Source organism: Lynx rufus, unplaced genomic scaffold, assembly GCF_022079265.1.
Source record: "Lynx rufus isolate CCGP_SWC_20201006 ecotype Redwood Valley unplaced genomic scaffold, mLynRuf1.p SCAF_9, whole genome shotgun sequence".
NCBI lineage: Eukaryota > Metazoa > Chordata > Mammalia > Carnivora > Felidae > Lynx > Lynx rufus.
This window is the reverse complement of record NW_025814897.1, coordinates 67,035,762-67,058,902: the sequence shown is the minus strand read 5'-3', so window position 1 is coordinate 67,058,902 and position 23,141 is coordinate 67,035,762.

Below are 23,141 nucleotides of genomic sequence, written 5' to 3'. Positions count from 1 at the left end.
GTTCTTTTGCACTCCCTACGTATCAAGAAATCAAAAAATCTTCAGGTTCGATCTCAGCCAAGTTCACCTTCTTGTGCCCACTTTATGGGCAGAGGAAACTGAGGTTCCATGAAATCCAATAATTTGTCTGAATTACACAATTAGAAAGAAAGTGGGAAAGCTGAAATTTGGAACACTAACAGCACCAAGTGCTCTGGTTCTTGCCACTATACCAGGCCACACTTGGTCTCAAAGGAAATGTTACGTATCACAAAAACATGCTGTGTGAAGACCAGCCAAGCGTGCAACAAATTGGTCCCATTCAGTTTGGGATTACAAGCAGTACAAACAATAGAGCAGCCTTCAAAATGAACTTCCGTTTCCAGGATGAAAAGGAAACATGGGGACACAAGCTCTTAGGAGACACCTGCAGTGAGCAAGGACCCATGCCAAAGAAAGGGCATAAAGAAGAGCCTGAAAATAGAGGACTCCAAGGAGGACACTATATCCAACTTTTCATCCCACAAATTTTTGTCAAATGTGTCCTTTGTGCCTGGCTTTATATAAGCTAAGCAACAGGCATAGAACAAGGAAAAGTCAGTGTTCCTGCCCATTTTTAGGCATCCTGATCTGGCAGAAAAGGCAAGCAAGTAAATACTGAGCTTGTATTCCTCTGATTCAAATGAAAGCTTCATCCCGATTAAAATATCCATGGCAACCCTGAGAGCATTTGCACGCAAGGACAGCTGGGGTCTGAACTTGTCATTTTCTTTCCCTACCTGGAGTAGAATCCTGGGCCAGCCCTGGCTGGGCACCCAACAGGATCCTTCCAGACCTCTGGAGCAGCTCATCACCCTCGTAATCATTTTACCCTGGAGTGTTTTGGCCTTTTGAGGTACAATGTGTGACTACGACTATTGTCAACAGGCAATGACACAAAGCAACTGTCATTTTTGGCAAAGGCCAGCTGAGCAAAAGCTTAACTCAGAAGCCTGTTATGGTTTTTGTGAAAACAGATTACATCAGTGCTTGCCCAGGGGTCTCCCAGCCAGGCTAACAAGTGTTTTCTTTCGTGAGTGTGCGTGTGTCAGTCGTGCTCCTGCCTCATGGGCATGCAGGAACTCCACATAGAGTGAAATGGCACAAAAGTCTCCATATCTCAGTGCTTTGTCATGTTGTCCAGCAGAGCCCTTGGCAAACCTGCTTGGCAGGGAGGCAGACATTCTGAGAAGTCTCTGCATGCCAAGTCCTGTGCTGCGTTCAGGGAGATAGATGCAGGAGGTTAGCCAAGGTCATGGGCTCCCAGGGAAAGAAACATCCACTGAGTGACTGACTGCCATGAGCCAGGTGCTGGGCCAGAGATTTCACTTACTTTACTCATTGAATGGGAACCTGTGTGCCCTCAGCCCCATGTCATTACCCCACCTTGAGGCCACCACTTGGCAAATCCACTCACTACAGCAATGGTGAGTAGTACAGATTTTACCCCAGATTCCAGTGGGGACAGAAAGGGAACATTTACATTGCGGACCACTAATAAATCTGAGTCTGACACTTTCGTCATCTTCTCCCTCCTCTCCCTCCTCCATCTCTCTGACTCTCCTGAGGCAGAGTTCCTCTCCCCTTTCTCTCCTTTTCTCTCCCTCTCCATACACAGTTTCTTAATCCCCTCCACACCTTTCCCTGTCACTTGCCTAACCCCACACAAAAAGCCTAATAGACAGACACAAAAGACAAGAATGTCCTAATATTCCTCAAACAGGACCCTTGTGGGTCTCACTTTGTCTCATTCATTCATTTAACAAATAGTTACCAAGTGCCCAGCACTGTTTTCACTGCTAACAGTGAACATAATAGACTAAAATGTTTGCCTTCATGTAGCTTCCATAATCCTATCAGGACCCATTTTTACATCTAAGAAAACTGAGGTTCAAGGTCAAATGATCCCACAGAGTCAGACACATGGGGTCCAAGGCCAAAATTTAGGCCATAAAAAGTAACTAGCAAGATCTCTGCAGCGTTTCAAAGGTCCAGCCAGCACCCTGAGGTTTGTAGTGAGACTGGGTGCCTAGAACTTGGAGAACTAGCTGTGGAAGTCGTGCCACAAAATGAGCCCTTGGAAACAAGTAAGTCTGGGTTCAAGCACCAGCTCAGCTATTTACTGACACTAGTTACTTAACTCTTTAAGTCTCCTTTTTCTCGTTTGTAAAATGGGGATAAAATTTGAACTTACCTTATAGACTGTGATATAAATATAAAGATATGTAGATAGACATATAGATATATAGGAATATAGGTAAGAGATATACACACTCATGAAACCCTCACAACAACCCTATGTTGTGCTAGATAACATATATATTTGGTGTCTAGCACATAATAATCCCTATAAATATCAATTATTATTTATTTATTCATTTTTTTGCTATTATTATTAGGCAGAAAAATTGGACTACTTGGTAGTAGAAACTCATAACTTATCAGCCTAGAATCCCTCTTTTTCTTCTGGGAACAGACTTTCTCACAATCAGCTCCTCACCCATTATCAACCTCCTAACCAACCAACTCTATCCATGACATCTTCATGGAAGCCACCGTGTTAGTACAATATGACCCTCGTCCCCCAAACATTGAACCCAGCTGCACTAATCAGAATTTTTCTCCCAGGAAGTTTGCATCTGGAACAGGAAAGAGATATCAATCTCCAGGTAGCTAAAGCTGCTAATGCTAGCAGCCATGTTTTCATGGCAGAGAAGACCAATCTACAATAAGAACAAAGAATGAAATTGATGTGCAGAGAGAAGCAGAAATGGGATATGGAAAGCTAAGCCATCATTTGAGTGCCTGGTTCTACTTCATTCATCAGGGCCAACTGCAGTTTTGTCCTTGACTTCCAGGAGAAAACTCTATAAGTAAATTCCTTGTTTTTCCCCACACTGCTTTGATTTGGGATTTTATTCTTTGCAATTAGTAAGAGTCCTAACTACATACAGATCTAATCCAGCAAACTTGGCCTTGATACATGGGGTGCTCAGGCCTCTAAGGGCTCCTCTCTAAGGACATCCCTTAATAGTCAGGATTAATTATTCCCAGTCAGTTTAATAACCCTCTTCTTTTCCTGTTGATTTATTGGCATGAGGAGGTCAGCATGGCCAAGTGGTAGTCTTTACTTTCAGATTAATGGTACCATTGAGGTGTTCCATGGCAGAAACAGTCTTCCCTTGTGAAATAAGACTTCTAGACTACCAGAGCCTAAAATAGTAGAGATGGGAAACAAAAATTTTGCTAGTGGACAACTAAAAGGAACTGTAAGAGGAACCACTCCCATCTCCACCCCTTGATGCCTAGATCCATTAAAAACTATTAGCAAAATAGCAACATATATCGGTCACTGATTTAAAGCACATATTATATCCTGGAAGACTTTGCCCCAGCCCTACAAAGTGTTTCCACCCAGCTGGTACCATAACTAAGTCTAAAAAGGTTTTACTATTACTAAAGGTCATACCACCACTTTCTCAGGTGAGTTGCTTCAAGGTGATGGGCAACATTACAAGACCAGCAAATTTCATGAGTATGAGCCCATTACCACACTTCAGTTTTAGTGCATTTCCTGATCAGAAGCAATGTTCTGTGAAATACCATGTGAATAAAACATTCTGTAAGTCTCAGGATGGTGGTTCTGGTAGAAACATGGTGAATAGGTAAGGTAAATTTGTATTCAGAATAAGTGTTTATTTCTTTGAGAAAAAGTTCTGTCCCTTCCATGATGGACATGATCCTTTGTAATCAACCTTCCACCAGGTGGCTTTCTAGTGCTCCCAGCTAATGGTGCCATATTGAATGCTCAGTGTTGGTCTCTGCTGTTGGCAGGCTGGACATTCAGCAGTGATGATTGGAAGTACATGTTGCTGAGCCCATTAATAAATAACCTCCATGGAGCATTTCATTTGGTTTCCACTGGACTAAGATAGGGCTGGCTGAGAAAAGAGATTAAAAGATGTCCACAGACAGGTCACCTCATCCATCTGCGTATTTATACCCTCTTCTGATGAGATTTCTGTTTGGTGAGCATTCACATGGGACACAATATCTTAACACTCTGATAATATTAGAGATTTCTACTCACAGACCTTCTTATCCCAATTTTTCAACCATGACCCTTCTCAGTCTTGACTACCCAGCAAAACTATTAGCCACTACCCACGTGTCAAAACAGATCCAGACTTCTGCCAACTGGGAGGATTTTTCTCCTCTCTTACCCTTCAAAGCCACCCATGTTGGCAGGCCTGCAGTTCTATAACCATCTACTTTTGGGTAGCACCAGCATACTATAAAGACCCATCTTTAAGCCAGGCCTGGAATTTTTCCTCCTCAGCCAACTTGTTATAGGGAATTCCCCAGGAGACCACAGATTCAGGTTAAGAGGGAAAAGGCAATGTGGTAGGAGCATGGACTGTGGGAACATGTGCCATTTACTTCTGTAACTTATTTGCACCTTCTGGACTAGCTTGAGCCTGATCTCATATATACCACTTCCATTTAATGATGAAACAACATATTTCATTCCAGCAAATGACCAATTTTATGGCTTGGAGGATTAGACAACATCCAGTTCATGATGGGCAACTTATGTTGCATAGTAACTTGGTGACTCATGGTCAATCATTCAGTTTCTACTAAGGCCCAACCTTAGTAGAAAACCTTAGTAAACCTTCTACTAAAGTTTCTACAACTTAGAAACTGTTTCTTCAAAGAATACTTGTCTACAGAGGATAGTAAAGCTTTGCCTCCAAATCCTAAGTGTCTGGGCTGTGATTCACCTACAGGAGCCTGCTAAAGTTGCCACACAGAGTCCCTATCTGCCAGAGGCACTTCAAGTATCATTGAATATGCTTCATTATACAGACCAAGTGGTAGCGCTGTTTGTATGGCATCCTGGACCAGATGCAGAGCCTTCTCTTGTTTGGTGTCTCATTCAAAACTGGCAGTCTCTTAGGTTTCTCAACAAGTTAGTGAGAGTTACTTGCCCAAATGAGTTGTATGTGGCCTCAAAAACCTAAAGAAGCCCAATCAGTATGGTATCTCTCGCTCAGTGGTGGGAAGGGCCAGATGCAACAACTTTTTCTTCACTTTGGAAGAGACCTCTCACTAGGCCCCAGACCACTGGGCCTCTAGAAATTTTACAAAGGTGGCAAGCCGCTGAATTCTTCGGGAATCTATTTCCCAACCTCTGTATGCATCTATCTTTCTAATGTATCTAGCATAGCTGTTGCTTCCTGCTTATCAGGAAGCATGATATCATCAGCATGATATCATCAATCTACTAAACCAGGGTGATTCAAAATGGAAGGGCAATTAAGGTCCCTTGGAACAAGATAATGTCATAGGCCTGAAGAGTTGATACACACCCGAGGTAGGATAGTGAAGGTATATTGCTGCCCCTACCAATTGAAAGCAATCTGCTTCTGGCAGTTTTACTAACAAAGAAGGTGGGGGCGGGGGAGGATTCAGATCAACAGCTGCATGCCAAGTGTGTTGAACTATTCCAACAATAAAATTACATCTGTAACCACCACCTGATTCAATTTACAATAATTCATGCTTCAAGATGAATCTATCACAAGGTAGGTATTATTTTACAATTTACAGATGAAAAGGCAAACCGCAAAAAAAGTTCACACACTATGAAGGGTAAGACTCTGGATTTGAATCCAGCATCCATTATGCTTTATCATTGTCCTACCACAGCCTTTAAACCATGATTTTTCCCATTTGGACCTTTGATCTAAGTCATGTAAAGATCTATCAAACCCTCCAGAAACAAGAGAATGAGTTGTCAGAAAAGATATACTGTTCCCAGAAGATACAAAGGAAGTGTCTAATAAATATTGATTATATAAACCTTGTCCTTATCAAGCTTTATTTGTATCTCCCTGTAGTAGGTAATACAGATAAATAAATGGGAGCTTACAACATAGTGTGAATAAGTGTAATGATAAGAATGGGTCTTGTAAGAACACATAGGAAGTACCTTAACCCAAGTATGGGAGTCAAGGAAATTTTTCTCAGAGGAAGTGATACTTGAACTGAGATGTATAGGATCAGTAGGAGTTAGGCAGACGAAGTAGGGCAGGGCAAAGGGTGGGGGCAAGGAATAGAAACGAGTACAGGAAACAGCAAGTGCCAAAGCCTTGAAATGACAAACAGCACAGTGGATTCATTCAGCAAGTCTGGACCGCAGAGTGTGAGGAAGGTAAGAACAAGAGATGAGGCTGGAAGACTACACATGGGCCAGATCACGAATGAACTTAAGGAGTTTGTATTTTACCTTGAAGATAATAGAGTCATTGAAGAGATTTAAGCAGGGGATACCATGACAGTTACGCACTTTAGAAATATTACTAAAGCTACAGAGTGAAGGCTGGAGAATGGGAAGCTACTGCAGTAGTTGAGATTAAAGACAATGGCCCAAACTCGGGTTGTGACAAAGGGAATGCCAGAAATGGATAGGCTGGAGACACAACTGATCGGCTGTTTGACAGATGTGAAATGGATAGGTTGGAGACACAACTGATCAGCTGATTGACAGTTATGTCAAAAAAAATTTCAACTGAGTTTCAGCTGTGGTAACAATACAGCATATGGTGATAACTAGAGCTGAGGAAGAATGTAGAATTAGAAGAGGAAGACAGGATATTAATGGTGAAATCCTGACAAGGAATTCAATAGAAATTGGGGGGGGGTGGGAGAATAAGAAATCCAGGTCCACTGAAAGTCTGTGTCAACTCTTCTGTGTCTCATAGTTAAATAATTAATCGTAGACAAGTTGTATGCAACTTTTAGAACATCTGAAGGAGAAGATTAGACTGTATCAATGAAAGACTTTTTCTGCTATTTCAGAATGCAAAAGGCCAACTGGGAGACGTAGTTTAGATGCTGAAAGATTGACATTTCTCAGTAGTCTAGTAGTCAATGAAAATAGGAAATGTGAAATCAGCAGCATTGTCTTGACTTTTCCAGGCTATGTGGAGATGTCACTCCTCATGCCCCACTTAAACAGGCTCTGGAAGGATTTTTGTGATAGAAAACTAACATATATTTGTATATGAACCTTCATGGACTGGAGAGGAAATTTTGAAAGAGTGGCACAGCACTCTGAGAATTGTGATTCTTCTGGAGGGTAGCAGAGATGGAGCAGATAGGAGATGGGTGACGTTATAGGCTTCTATTGTTTAAATACAGTTTTGACACATGTAACAATAGTGTCGACCCTGGGAATAACAACAACAATGACAAAGCAAAAACAAAAAGCTGTGATTTCCACCTTCAATAGCCAAGCAATCTTGAAAAAGAAAAGCAAACCTAGAGATATCACAACTCCAGATTGCAAGTTATATTACAAAGTGGTGGTAATTAAAACAGTATGGTAGTGGCATAAAAATAGACAGATCAATGGAATAGAACATAAAACCTAGATATAAACCCACAATTATATGGTCAGTTAATCTTCAACAAAGGAGGAATGATTATACAATGGGAAAAAGACAGACTCTTCAACAAATGGTTTTGGGGAAAACTGGACAACTACATGCATGAAGAATGAAATTGGACCAGGACATCTGGGTGGCTCAGTTGGTTAAGTGTCTGACGTCAGCTCAGGTCATGATCTCCATGGCTCACATGTTCAAGCCCTGCATCGGGCTCTGTGTTGACAGCTCAGAGCCTGCAGCCTGCTTTGGATTCTGTATCTGCCTTTCCCCTGCTGTCTCTCTCTCTCTCTCTCTCTCAAAAATAAACATTAAAAAAAATTTTTTGAAGAATGAAATTGGACCACTTTCTAACACCATACACAAAAATAAACTCAAAATGGATTAAAAACCTAAATGTAAGACCTAAAACCATAAAAATCCTTGAAGAGAGCACAGGCAGTAATTTCTCTGACATTTCTAGATACGTCTCCTGAGGCAAGGGAAATAAAAGCAAAAATAAACCATTAGGACTTCATCAAAATAAAAAGTCTCTCACAGTGAAAGAAACAACAAAACTAAAAGGCAACCTGTAGAATCGGAGAAGATATTTACAAATGTTTTATCTGGTAAAGGGTTAGTACCCAAAATATATAAAGAATTTATGCAGCTTAACACCAAAAAAGTCCCAAATAGTCCAATTAAGAAATGGACAGAACTGGGGTCCCTGGGTGGCTCAGTCGGTTGGGCGTCCGACTTCAGCTCAGGTCACAATCTCACGGTCCGTGAGTTCGAGCCCCGCCTCGGGGCTCTGGGCTGATGGCTCAGAGCCTGGAGCCTGCTTCTGATTCTGTGTCTCCCTCTCTCTCTGCCTCTCCCCTGTTCATGCTCTGTCTCTCTCTGTCTCAAAAATAAATAAAAACGTTAAAAAAATTAAAAACAAAAAAAGAAATGGACAGAAGACATGAATAGACATATTTCCAAAGAAGACATACAAATGGCCAACATACACATGAAAAAATGCTCAACATCACTTATCAGGGAAATACAAATCAAAATCACAATGGGCTATCCCCTCACACCTATCAGAATGACTAAAGTGTTATCAAGGATGTGAGAAAAAAGGAACCTTCATGGACTGTTGATGGGAATGAAAACTGGTGCAACCACTGTGAAAAACAGTAAGGAGTTTCCTCAAAAAGTTAAAAATAGAACTATTCTGGGGCACCTGGGTGGCTCCGTCAGTTAAGCGTCCAACTTCGGGTCAGGTCACGATCTCGTGGTCCGTTAGTTCGAGCCCCGCGTCGGGCTCTGGGCTGACTGCTCAGAGCCTGGAGCCTGTTTGAGATTCTGTGTCTCCCTCTCTCTCTGACCCTCCCCCGTTCATGCTCTGTCTCTCTCTGTCTCAAAAATAAATAAACGTTAAAAAAAATTAAAAAAAAAAAAAGAACTATTCTACTATTCAGTATTTGCACTACTGGGTATTTACCCAAAAAATACAAAAACACTAATTCAAAAGGATACATGTACCCCTTTGTTTATTGCAGCATTATTAACAATAGCCAAACTATGGAAGCAGCCCAAGTGTCCATTAATAGATGAATGGATAAAGAAGATGTGATATATAGATATAGATGATGTAGATAGATATAGATATAGATGATATAGATATAGATATAGATGTATGAAGAATGCTATTCAGCCCTTAAAAGGAATGAAATCTTGCCATTTACACTGACATGGATGGAGCTAGAGAGTATAATGCTGAGTAAAACAAGTCAGTCAGAGAAAGACAAATACCATATGATTTCACTCATGTGGAATTTAAGAAACAAAACAAATGAGCAAAGGGAAAAAGAGAGAGAGGGAAACCAAGAAACAGACTCTTAATTATAGAGAACAAACTGATGGTCACCAGAGAAGAGGTTGTGGGGGGATGGGTGAAAGAGGTGATGAGGATTAACGAGTACACTTATCATGATGAAATTAATTAATTAAACAATTAATTTTTAACAAACAGTGATTTTAACCATTGGTTTTCAAATTTAGCTACACATTGGAATCACCCAAGGAGTTTAAAAAATTACTGAAACAGGGGCACCTGGGTGGCTTAGTCGGCTGAATGTCTGACTTCAGTTCAGGTCATGATCTCATGGTTCATGAATTTGAGCTCTGCATCAGGCTCTGTGCTGACAGCTCAGAGCCTGAGGCCTGATTTGGATTCTGTGTCTCCCTCTCTTTCTGCGCCTCCTCTGCTCATGCTTTGTTTCTCTCTGTCTCTCAAAAAATGAATAAAAATGTTTAAAAAATAGAATAAAAAGAGAAATGAAGGTCTACCTCAGGGACTTCTGGGAACTTCTCATTAACCCAAACTGTATTTCAAGGCCATCTCAGGTTGTAATGAGGTCTTGGAATTTGTGTGCATTGCTTTCAAGATTCTATGGTAGAAGACAAGGGAGAAGGTAGTTAAGATTGTTATTGGGTGAGCCAGCCTACAATGTCTACAAAACATGAATGTACTACTTTTGTATTTTTTAATGTAAATATAGTAGTATAAAGACTGTAAGGAAATAACATACCTGGGAGAAAGTTCATCATAACCTTACCTGTCTACCACACTATTTTACACTCATAGAAGTCCATCCAAACCCCAAACCTCTCTGCTGCTTTTTCTGAGGCTATGTTAATTAGTTAATACAGCAACATTTTCAAACCCAAAGTTTTATTCCAGTAGAAAAGAAGCAATCATTAGGCTAAGCCTGGTGAGTGGAATGACCACAAAATTCTCCCCAAAGTCCTGGCCTTCTTTTGCTTGATAGTCTCCAAAATAAAGTTAATTTCTCTGCTGACCTGATGTTCACATTAAACTGTTTGTTGCCAAGGGTTTGAATTACTGCAAATATGTCCCTTGGGTTTATCCCAGTTGAATTAATAATCAGAGCCCCCACCACGATCTCTTGTTTGGCAGTTACTCTCATTCCAACCTCCCTCCTGAATTTAAAACTCATGATTTCCAACTGCCTGCTGGATAAGAACATCTCAATGTCCCACGAGCAAATCAACCTTGGTATGTCACCATGATCTCATGATGTTCCCCCCAAACTGCTGCATTCCCCATCTCAGTGATTAGTCAAGTCCAGTGGTCAAGTTGTTCAAACTACAGATCTCAGAACTATGCTCATATCTTCTCTTTTCTTTATCTCTTATTTCCATACATGCTTTCCAATCTTTCTCTTCTCTAATTCACACCCAACTCACCTTCTATCTGGATTATAAACCAAATGTCATTCAAGTCATTTCAATGTCCTGAGGGTAGCAAATATTGTGACTTCAAGAAATGGAAACAAAAGCCAGTGGGGTTGAAGAATAAACACAAGGAGAGTGTCAGGAGATGAGGTCAGAAAGGCAGGCTGGGTCCGAATCCTGTATAAGTTATATTCAAGAGTAAGACATGCTAATATATATAATTGTGATGGAAAGCCGTTGTAGGGCTTGCTAATGAAAGTGTACCAACTCAATACACTCTATGTCATTCGCTCTTCATACTGGCCTCAAACCACTTTGGTAAAACGTACATCAAATTACACTGAAAACCCATTGTACCCATAATCCCAGTCTGATCATGAGAAAAACATCAGGCAAATTCCAATAGGGGGCATCCTACAATATTCTTGACCATACTCCTCAAAACCGTTGAGGTTATTAAGAAGAGGAAAATCTGAGAAATTGTCATAGCCAAGAGAAGCCTAAGGAAACGTCGATTGAATGTAATGTGAGATCCTGGAACAGAAGATGGGCACTAAGCAAAAACTAAAGAAATTTGATAAACTAGGAACTTTAATTAATAATAAGGTATCAGTATGGGGTGTCTGGGTGGCTCAGTTTATTGAGCATCCGACTTCAGCTCAGGTCTTGATCTCATGGCTCGAGAGCTCGAGTCCTGTGTCAAGCTCTGTGCTGACAGCTCAGAGCCTGGAGCCTGCTCCAGATTCTGTGTCTCCCTCTCTCTCTGCCCCTGCCCTTCTCACACTCTGTCTCTCTCAAAAAAAAATAAACATAAGAAATTTTTTTTTAATTTTTTAAAAAAAATAATAATGTGTCAGTATAGATTAGTTTCATTGTAATAAATATATCATGCTAGGGAGCCTGGCTGGCTCAGTAATTAGAGCATGCAATTTTTTATCTCAGGGTTTTGAGTTCTAGTTTCGGTCTGGGTTATAGACTACTTAAAAAAAATAAATTAGGGGCGCCTGGGTGGCTCAGTCTGTTAAGTGTCTGACTTGATTTCAGCTGAGGTCATGATCACACGGTTCGTGAGATCAAGCCCCATGTCAGGCTCTGCACTCACAGCACAGAACCTGCTTAGAATTCTCTCTCCCTCTCTCTCTGTCTCTCTTCTGCTTGTGCCTTCTCTCTCCCTCTCTCTCAAAATAAATAAATAAACATTTAAAAAATGTTTAAAAAATAAATTTTTAAAAAATATGCATACACACATATTATGCTAAATGTAAGATGTTAATAATAAGGGAAACTATGTGGATCTACGCAGGAACTCTCTGTAGTATCTGCTCAGTTTTTCTGTGTACCTAAAATGTTCTAAAAAATAAAGTATGTTAATTTAAAAGGAAAAAACTCTATAGTAATTCCTTAGTTCCTAAAGGACAAAGGCTAAACCCAGAAGCACAACATGTGCTTAGGGCATTTTTCCAAGCCAATTTTTCGTATTCCTTCGCACACACACCCAAATTACACCATAGCTACAATGAACATTTAACTTTTCCACTGACATCCCAGGCCCTTCTGTGCCTCTGAGTCTTTGCACATGCTGTTCACTCTGCCTGGAATGCCATACTCTGCCGATCTCAGCTTAGCTAACTCTTCAGTGATTCGACTCAAGTGTTTCCCCTAATTCTTCCAATTCATTTGTCCTGTGACATTCCATAGCTCTTGAAACATGACACATTCTCTGACACAACAAACTCTAGAAGAACAAGCTGTCCAGATCAACCATCTCTCCTTTACCATCATGGTCTGAGCAGCTCCCCAGGCCATCTGCACCGTTTACATTTTCCAAGGCAGACCAAAGCACAGTATGAACCCTCCCATGCCCACAACCGCAGGAGATCCATATCAAGCTCTCAGGGTGGTCCTGTTGACTTCCTTTCCTTCCATGTGAAGTGACTGGAGAAGCATTCAGTTCTGTTACACAGATTAGGTGGAGATCAAACTGCATAGCTTTTCCAAAGAAATCCTCTTTACAAACATCCTCTCTTTTCCATGCATTTTATACCTTTGACATAGGTGAGCAACCCAATGAATTCTGTTATCAGTTTCAGGTATTCTTCTTCAGATATTCTTCTCTGAATATCTATAGGTTGATTTGTCTTGGGACTTGCTTTGCTCTTCTGACCTCTAGCATATAGTGCTGGATATGCCTACAGGCTTCAACATTCCTTCCCACATCCTTCTTTCTGCCTTCCCATGCTCAGAGGCTAGAAAGTTAAAACAACAGTTCCCCTGCAGCCAGGATACTAAGTTCAATTAAGAGTCCTCCAATGAGACTAAGAAGACATAAATAGGATGGAGAGCATCACCCCACTGCCATTTTGTCTTGGCAATCAAGGTCATTAGCACCTGAGTATAGAAAGCTAGAGGGGCAGCTGATCTCAGCTTTTCAGTGGCTGCTTGCCACTTTCCTGGGTATTAAGAGGCAGCTGTGATGCTCATGGCAGAGTTGACAGAAGAGGCATCAGCTCTGTGATCCCAGCTCACAGCCACAGCCGTCCATTCTTGAACACATTAGTTCTGATGGTAGTCCCTAACTCTAGCTATGCCAGCTCTTCCAATGATTTGGAAAGCACCTAACTCCCTACACTAAATCCTTGCATGCTTAAAATATCTAGACTAGTTTCTGTATCTATATTAGTCTGCTCAGGCTACTGTAACAAAATACCACAACTGGGTGGCTTAAAAACAGAAACATTTGCTCACAATTCTGGATGCTGGAAGTCCAAAATCAAGGTGTTGGCAGGGTTAGTGTCTCCTGAAACCTCTCTCCTTGGCCTGCAGGTGGCCAATATCTTGCTGTCCCTTCACATGCTCACCCCTCTCTGCATATACACCCGTGGTGTCTCTCTTTGTCCCCTAATTTCCTCTTATTATAAGGAAACCAGTCAGATTTTATTGGGGCTCACCCTATCATCCTCATTTTAACTTAACTGTCTCTTTAAAGACCCTCTCTCCAAACTGTCACATTCTGAGGTAGTGACTGTGTCTAGAGTTTTGATATGTGAATTTGGGGGGAGACACAATTTAGTCTATAACACTATCCTTCCCTGAAACCTGACTAATATAGATAGATAGATAGATAGATAGATAGATATAGATATAGGTATCTCCATGTGTCTGTCTATACTTCCAATTTAACATCCTTTAACAAACGAATGAACAAATAAACATGGCAGCACTTCACAGTAAAAGTTCATCATTAAGTCACTTTCTTCTCTTTGTAAATGTTACTAAATTTCCTTTCCAACCTCTCTACCTTCTGGCCATTTTTTATTCTGCAGTTCTTAAGGAACGCAGAAGAGACCTTCTTTATTAGCTACCTGTTGCTACTTACCAATATTACCACAAATTTAACTGCTTAATACAATACATACTTATTATCTCATAGTTTCTATGGTTCAAAAAACCAGACATGACTTAACTGGACCCTCTGCTCAGGGCTTCAGAAAGCTGCAATTAAGCATCAGCCAGGGCTCTGTTCTCATCTGAGGCTAGCCTAGAGAACAATTTCTCCAAACTCACTCAGAATTCAGTTGGCAGAATTCAGTTCCTTGTGGCTGTAGGATTCCAGGCTTCAGTTTCATGCTGCCTGTCAGCCAGTGGCCACCTTAGCTCTTAAAGGCTGCTCACAGGTTCTTGGCACACGGAGTGTGGCCAACATGGCCATTTGCTTCCTCAAAGCCAAGAGAGCAGTTAGCAAGATGGTACGAAAACCATATACAACATAATCAATAGTCATGTACATTCCACGACTTTTGCTGTATTCTCTTGGTTAGAAAGAAGTCACAGGCTACACCCACGCTCAGAAAAAGGGGATTACACAAAGGTGGGAATGCCAGAAGCAAAGTTCATAGAAGTCACCTTAAGAGCCTGCCACAATTCATTTCTGCTTTCTTCCCTCTGTTAGGGTCTCTGTGATTAGGAACCTGAGCCTATCCAACAACCACAAATATAGAAAAGGGGCATGGGGCCCTCAATCAGAGCAAGTACCTCTTTTAGCATACACTCCTGCACAGGAGCTGTCTGAAGGCAGAGAGCCCATCTGTCTTGGCTGTCCTAGGTCTAAGAGTGGCAGAAGAATTCAGGCTGTGATGAGACCCTGAGCTGCCTGAACGTCTCCTGGTTGCTATTCCAATCTCAAAGGAACCCCCACAGAGACAGTTACAGTTCTTTGCATTTCAACAAGGCCCCAGAGGACCCAGCATGCTCCTCTGAAGCAGCCCTTAATACCTTAATACATAGGACCTCGTTCCTCTGAAGGGCCAGGACCTTGCCCATTTTTCTTTTTAAGTCTTCACAGTTCTGACCCAAGGTCAGGCATATGGTAGGTGCTCAATATACTTTAGGAAGAATGGATTAACTCCACAATTTAAAAACAAATGACTGTGAAATCAGAACCTAAAGAACTTGGAGAATTTGTTAAACTACTAAAAAAATGGAGTGAGAGCCATATAACAGAGTTCTATTACTCAGATATAGAAAGGTGGCCAGAATAGATTAATGAAAATGAAGTTTCATGTGATTATGTTTTTTAAAGAAAAAAAAATAATATCTATTAATAATGATAATAACTGGCACAATGATTATTGTCCATGATAGTCTACATTTTATTTTTCTATCGTGTGTGACATTTTTCTATTCTGATTTAAGACAACGAAAAGGATTATATAGGACCCTAGGAAGCCAAATGTCTCCTCAATTAATCATGCCTCTTTTCTCTGTTTTTTTTTCCCTGTTTTTATATGGTTATTATGCTGATAATTCAGGGAATTCCATTTAATTCAACAAACATTTGTGGAGGGCCTACCACGCGCAAGGTATTAGACATTAGACAGAGTGTCTCACGATCCAGTGATGGATAAGAGCGGGAAGGTGAGTGGTGTAACAGTGTTGTGACACGGCTTTGCAGCTGCTTGAATAGCCATATACACAGCAGGTTGATAAATAACTGGTTGCCCACCAGCAGGAAGTTTCCCATGCAAAGTCACAGTTACTCTTCATATACCCTGCCCTCGTCAACATTTTTATCTATGACTTCAGTGAAGAAGATAAGCACAAAATTCAGAGTAATAGCTAAGAGCTAAAAGAAGCATGATGCAAAATAATCTGAACAGCGTGAAGTTCAACAAGAATCATTGCTAAGTTTTGTATTTAGTTTCAAAACACCAACAGTACAAATTCATGGGGATTCTTGTCTTGGCGGTAATTCATGTAAAAAAAAAAAACTGGGTTTTTTATTGACCACGGATTCATTATGAGGCATTAATGGAATGTGGCTGATAAAAACAGAGGCCAGGGCAATTCTTGACCACAGTCATAAATCTAGTGTGCAGATAAGAGGCTGACAGGTCAATCCTGTTCTAGTCAGATCACACTGGAGTCTATTTTCACTTGTAGGCACTCATTTCACTGTTGGAACAAGGCATCCTTAACCCATTTTTGTGAAGAAGTATTTTCTCACATTCCTGTTCCATCCTGGGTTCTCACACCCCCCAAAAGCAGTGTGCTAAAATGGGATAATGAGGTCTACTCTTCTGACGTAGCAAGGTTACAAAGCACTGATGTCACATGAACCAGGTTTCTTACACAGATTTCAGTCATGCCAGCTTTGTGTTGACTTATTCGTTTATTGCAGCCTCCTCTCCGTAGGGACTCAGGCCTAAATCTGGGGATGATGAAATGACCAGAAATCTGACTTACAACCACAATGTGTGCTCCAAATGACTCCTCCCTCCTACTACAGTCACAACACAACCTTTGTCCTTGAACCAGCTGCCCTGCCTAGATTCTTATTCTTCCTGTAAAGACCCTAAGGCACCAACGTTGCCAAACTCCTATAGGAGTCTAAATCCACCATTTAGTTTGAAAACTGAGATCCCTGCTACTCTCTATAAATGCCTCCCCTCCCTTACCAGCAATCCCTCCCAACTCTGGCTTCCCATGTTCTCCAGGCCTGAGAATTGGGAGTGTGCAAAAGTGTAAGGAGGCAAGTAGGAAAAGGAGGAGAGAAAGAAGTAAAGAGATTAACCCTGACCCCAAAGATGGGTCTTTTTTGCTATTGCTCCAACAAATCATGGTTCTTTCTTTTCTTTTCTCTTTGTCCCAAAACCCTCTTCAGTGCACATACCTGCCCAGGGGCTGAGGGAATCCCAGGCTTACAGAACCTACTCCCTCCAAAAGAGTTGATCCTATAACTAGAACCAGTCCAGCAGGGCCACCTCCCAGTCCAGGCAAGATGCCAAGGATCTGCTGAGCCAGAACTTCTTCTTCCTTATCCTCAACAAAGGCCTGAGAAACTATGGTCTGTCCAACTAATGCCCTTGGGCTAGAGGTGTGCGTATCACATCTATAAGTCAGACTTTGTGTTCAACACTGTGAATGCTTTATCTCATTTAATATCTGTGGTAAAAAAAAAAAAAAACTATGCTGTGATGTCTTGGTTAACATATCTTCCAACTGCAAGAACAGAAAGCTCTACTCAAAATGGCATCAAGTGATGGGGATTATTGGTTTACACACTAGAAACAATAGAAGTGGAACAGGCTTCAGGGTGGGTTGATTTAGGAGTTTAGCAACTTCTTTCAGTAGTCCTGTTTAGCATCTCTCCACTCCAGGAGCTTCTTGGTGGCTCAGTCGGTTAAATGTCTGACTCTTGGTTGGCTCAAGTCATGATTTCACAGTTCCTGGGTTCCAGCCCCACATCAGGCTCTGTGCTGACAGTGTAGAGCCTGCTTGGGATTCTCTCTCTTTGCCCCTCCCCTGCTCTCTCTCTCTCTCTCAAAATAAATAAACAAATTTAAAACAACAACAATAACAAAAATATCTTTCCACTCTACCAGCCACAATAAGAGCTTCCATTTAGGGCTGGCCCCTGTTGCAGTCTCAGAGTGGCTTTCTGTTGCTACTGGAACCACATATATCCCCCATTCTTACCTAGCAGGAGACAGGGAACGTTATTTCTTTTTCTCCTGGAAGTAACCAGGAAACTTTGGCAAGCTCATTGGCCTGAATTAGGCCACACTCACCATTACAGCTGCAAAATGGAAGTGTATTAGGCCTGAGCCTTCAATAATGGAGTAGTCTGTTGGGCAGAGATGTGAATACCCTAACAAAAGTCATGGTAGTTACCAAGAGAAGCAGAACAGATACTGGAGAAGCAACCCCAAGGCTCTCATAGGTACACACTACATCAGTTTTGCTAAGAAGAAACTGAACCTCAGAGAACCTATGGAACTTTGTAAGTAGGGGAGCCAAGATTCTCACCCATCCCTGTCCGGCCCAACACCAGGATACCTTGAGGGATGAAACTAATGAAAAACTGGAATAGTCATCCTTCACCTTCAGCCTTAAGCATATAGGTGGGAAAGGGGAGCAGGGGCTTCATGAGACTGTAAAGATCTCAGCCACTGTGTTGGCATTCAGGAGTCACTGAATCAACCTACCCCACAAATCTGAGGCAGCTTTGAATGTGGGGACATCAGCTGGTACTATGCCTAGCTTATCAAACATCTATAAACTGAAGACAGATTGCAAACCTATTGCCCATGATGAAAAGTTCTAGAGCACTGCCTTCCAAGTCCATTCTGGGTTAAATCCATTTAACCTGGTTAAACGAGGCTGTGGTCTAGCCTGGAAACCCTGCCACAATGCATAACATTGCTCCTCCTGCAAATATCTTCCAAGTTCCAAAGGACAGATTTGCAAATAGACTTCTGGAGCACAGCCCCAACCACTGCTGGGAACTGCCTTTCTTTGACTTGTTTATTCGGGAAAGCTGTTCTGGACTTTCACCCAGCAGCTGCCTGGCAGGAGGTGACCTGGATTTGGCCAACAGAGGGTGGGGCCAGCAGGAGGGTAAAGCTGATAGCTACTGCTCAGTGCTAACTGGACACCAATCTGTACCCTGGGAAGGGAGAAGGGCAGAGCATTCATAGGCCATAGTACAGCTGGTCTCTGACAGAGACTTTATGTAAGGAGTGCAAGTCTCCCCTTCCAGCCCCACTTCCACTTGGTGGAAGAAGGATAGACAAGGTTGCATGCACTCATGTGGCTTGAAAGCCTTTTACAAGTTTTGAGGGTCAGCAAGCATAAATTTTCCTTTAAGCAGCTGATGTTTCTCCTTCCTGTTGAAGTCTCTCACAAGGCAGCATGAGGTTTGAGGATCGTGGCCTGCGGCGGCTGCACTAACCTTAAAGAGTTCTGTTGTCTCTTTTGAGTGATTTTTCTGTTCCTGGTCCTGGCAAACTTATCCATTTTCTGACAATATTTAGAGTCTGATGTAAGTGTGAACTAGATAATGACCTTTAAAGTCACAGCATGTTGTTCTCTTTAAAGCTTTACTTTCTTCCTCAGAGCATCTGCAAAGTCCTCTGACCCCTCTGCATGGTCTCTTGGTGATTTCCCCAAGTTTCTGTCCACTTGTTGGGGTGGGGACTAGTGGATGATGGGCAGAACCTTCATGTGTCTTGGGCCATGAGGAGTTTCTGAGCCAGTTGAAACCATTCCTTATGCTTCAGAAGCTCTTGCAGCCCATTCTGAGATGCATAATACTGACTGGCTCATCTCAGGCCTATCTTTGTCTCTGGATATTTTTGGATCTTTCCCCAAAACACATACAAGAGCATACAACAAGCTCCCCCCATGAGTAGTTACTAGAACTTGGCTAACATTTCAAGCTTGACATGACTAAAGCAATACCATATCTGCAGCTTAACTTTAGGTGACTCACCAGAAGAACTATTTTAAACAAAATGTGTAGAGACTGAGATTACATTTGTTCTAGGAAAAACAGACTGAAGGGACAAAAAGCTAATATAGTGTTTTGAAATGCTCTTTTTAAGTTCATAGAAGCCCTGCTATATTTTCTTGACAGCATGCTAGTCACCAAACACAACAGGAGGGGCAAAGATGGGTATCTAAAACACTCAAACTGGGGCACCTGGGTGGCTCAGTCAGTTGGTTGGGTGTCTGACTTCAGTTCAGGTCATGATCTCACAGCTGGTGAGTTCGAGCCCCGTGTCAGGCTCTGTGCTGACAGCTTGGAGCCTGGAGCCTGCTTCGGATTCTATGTGTATGTGTCTCTCTCTGCCCTCCTCCACTCATGCTCTGTCTCTCTCTGTCTCAAAAATAAATAAACATTAAAAAAAATTATAAAACACTCAAGCCACCACGTCCTGACACCATCCAGCAGGAGTGTATGTTCATCGGAGAACAGGTTTGCTGAAATAGCAATGGTCTTGTTCATCTGGTCACGAGGGAGCCTCATAAACACCCTTGCAAAATAACATCTGTCAGGATAAGGGTCCAGTAGCCTCATGAAGGAAAGAGTTCACCAGGCATCTGTCCTACCTTATGGTTGTCTTCAGTTCTCCTGGCAATTACTATACCCTCTTCCCCACTCCAAAGTGTAGAACCAGACTAGGGTTTCTAGCTCTGACACTTGGGCTGGACCAGGTTTCTAGGGGAAGCAAGGGTTCAATAGGTACACAGGACAAAAGGCTCCTATGCTACTCAAATCAAGCACACAGGTAAGCACCAAACTCATTATTCTCCTGAGAAGTTGATTCCCTTCCTGAACAAACATCTGTGCCCTGAACACTATCAAGATAATCTCCAGGGGCACTAGTGGCTCAGTTGGTTAAGCATCCCATTCTTGATTTTGGCTCAGGTCATGATCTCAGGGTTCCTGAGATCAAGCCCTGCATCAGGCTCTGTGCTGGTAGTGAGGAGCCTGCTTGGGATACTCTCTCTCCCTCTCTTTCTCTGCCCCTTCCCACATGTGTGTGTGCTCTCTCTCAAAATAAATAAAATAAACATTTTTTAAAAAAGATAATCTCCAGAAGACAAATACTGTATACTACCATATGATCTTACACATATGTGAATCCTAAAAAAAGAAAAAGAAAAAATTGAACTCGTAGAAACAGAGAGTAGAATGGCAGTAGCCAGGGGCTGTGGGGAGGCTGAGAAAATGATAGGTGTTAGTCAAAGGGTATAAACTTCCAGTTATAAGATGAATAACTCTGGAGATTGAATGTACAGCCATGAGGACTATAGTCACCAATACTGTGTTATATACTTGAAACTTGCCCAAACAGTAAACCTGAAGAACACTTACCACACACGCAGACCCAAGAGGTAACTAGGTGAGGTGATGGATGTGTTCATTAACTTAACTGTGGTTATCATGTCACAATATAACACATGTTCAATCATCACACTGTATACTTTAAATATATATAATTTTATTTGTCAATTATGCCTCAATAAATAAATAAAGCTGGCGGGAAGGAAGAAAATAAAAAGAAAACCTAAAAAAGAGAGAATCTCCAGGAGGGGAGGAGAAGTTGAAATCACTACTTTGACCTGGTCCTCTGGAGTTTTCCTTTCTGCTTTGGGTCTCCACTTCACGTTCCATTACCATCAGAACATGAGCCCCCTCGGGGAGATTCTACTATCTCTTTAGTAGTACGCAAGTCCCTTCCCTGAACTCTGATTTATACAGCTGAGACAGACCAGAACTTTTCCAAAGGCTTTACCAGATTCTAAGAGGGAACAACAGGGACATAAACAAGAAAATATGTGAAGCATAAACAGTCAGGCTTGTGCAAAACATTAACAGTGGTAATGCTTTAGGAAATGAGACACGGAAGGAGGAATTTTGTACAATCTAACCTTCTTGTTTGATTTTTTCCACAAGAATTTTATTTAATTTGTGAGTAATACACATACATTTTGAAGCTTATATGGTATTAGTTTGGGTCCTACCATAGCATCCTAGTTGCTGTGGGTGGTTGCTCTACCCACCGACTTTTCACTTTATTAACTCTGAGAGTCTTTCTTCTGTTCCTTTCTACCCCCACCCATTCCTTCTCAACAGGACTCACAGACCTACTGGAAAGAACAATGGATGATAAGTTTGATCATTTATTCAATGAACGTGCTACCACATGCCAACTATCATTCCAGACACTGAGCAATAGGCAATCACATACTTTCCATGCCTATTAGTAACACTCAGATGCCTTTTCTCTTTGATAGGAGAAAGATCAAGCGTCATTTCCTTCCATCTACGAAGTCCCGGATCTTACTTTTTTTTTTTTTTAAGAGGAAGAATAGGCACTTAGAATTATACAAAAACACACTTAATAGATTCATTAATCTCTGCCAATAAAAAGCTCTTGGTCAAACGAATTCTTAGAAGACAATGGAAAGGAACTCATTTACATACAAATGGATCTTCCTGGAGAATGCAGAGGAAAATCCCACTTTCGGATTTGGAGCAGCAACAACTACTAATATAGTCAAGACTAGGACATCTCTGTGCTCTGGGTGCCTCTACTAAGATGACTAAGGACCCTTATCAGACCCATCTAAGCATATGACTACTAACTCTTCCCATGCTCTTCACTGTGCTTTTCCCTCTGTTGATCTAACCTGAGCTCAAGAATTCTCACCTGGAAGTGAATAAAATCGGGCTACCTTCATTTTCCTAGGGGGCCCTCTTCCTTAATCTGCTTCTGTTTCCTCAAGAAAACATTTGGAGACATTACAAAGGAACCTCATCCCAAGATTTACAGCCACCTCTGCTGAGGAAACTACTTCCCAACAGGTATTTCTGAGGAATACTACTCACTGGCACACCCCTGGGAGAACAGCCACTGCTTGAGGAATTTGCCTTCAGTCTTGACTTCTAGGACTTCATGAGCCTGTGAAGAAAGGACTTCCAAACCTAAATCTCATTGGCCAAGAGCCCTGTATGAACTCCCTTGGAAGGTTGTCTGGGGTCAGTCAGGGAATCTGCCCTTCCCTCCTGCCCCCTACCTAGCTTATACCAAAGGATAGGCAGACAGGAATTAATGGCCAAAAAGAAGGAAGCCACGTGTGTGGCCCAACAATCCATCCTAGGAAGTGACAAACCAGATGGTATCCAACTACATAAACATATATTCTGAAATCCCCCAAATTCTTCAAGGCTTTTTGCTAAAATAAACCAATGCATAACCATCCTAGAATCATTTCAAGAATTTATTTCTAAGGAAGCAGCAGGTGGCAGCAAAGTTTCACATTTTTTACCCTTTGGGCTGGAATGAAAACAAAGTGTCATGGAATAGTCTCCTCATCTCTGAGTCAGCCAGCTGGCCCAGAAACTGGCACACTGCCATCTTGTAATGTGGAGAATGTAGTCTTCTCGAGTGGACTCTGTGCATTTTGACAAAAGAACCCAAAAAAAGTCCCCCGCCCCCCACCCTCAAGCCAGATGCCTGCCTGGTTCTGTAGGTCAGATAGGACAGTGACTGCCACAGAGTGGCCAGATCACAGAGGCAGAGGCTGTGGCTGTGAGTCTCATGTTCTCTTGCTCAATGTCAAGGAGTTGCTCACACTTGGTGGGGAGGCCGCAGAGAA